Source organism: Galeopterus variegatus, unplaced genomic scaffold (genome assembly GCF_000696425.1).
Source record: "Galeopterus variegatus unplaced genomic scaffold, G_variegatus-3.0.2 Scaffold6603, whole genome shotgun sequence".
NCBI lineage: Eukaryota > Metazoa > Chordata > Mammalia > Dermoptera > Cynocephalidae > Galeopterus > Galeopterus variegatus.
In genome coordinates, this window is record NW_007732714.1 from 154037 (window position 1) to 154628 (window position 592).

The following is a 592-nucleotide window of genomic DNA, read 5'->3' on the forward strand; positions in this document are numbered from 1 at the left end:
CAAAGTCATCTCCTGCTAACTGTGTGTCTGGGTTTTGCTGCTAAAATTGTTGCATTTAATAAGCAGCAATATATCAGCCTGAAAGCATTTCTACTATAGTTGTGGTTATTGTTCAATGGCTGACATTTTTCATTGCAAAGTAGATTTAAATAATTTGTGGAATGTGCAGTATTCTGTGTCAACTGCTTCAAGATAAGCACTCTTCTTGTCATTTCATTCAGGTCTCAATTAAAGGGTAAGCTAATCACACTTCAAGGCATCTGTAGCTCATATGCGCCATACTTATGTGACAGATAACAGATGCTTCTTCATGTAAATGATCACTTTTATATACATGTGTTATGATCTAAGAGAAAAGAGAAAGAACAATATATCAGTTTTGCTACATTTTAATAGTAGGTTTTTTTTTTTTTTCCTTTTTGTCTTTTTTCGTGTCTGGCAATGGATCGCAACCCTCAGTATCGTACCCGTACCGGACCGGGACTGGCAACGGGATCGCAACCCTCAGTGTCACCCCCGTACCGGACCGGGACCGGCAACGGGATCGCAACCCTCGGTGTTGCCCCCGTGCCTCGCTCAGCCAGTGAGTGGG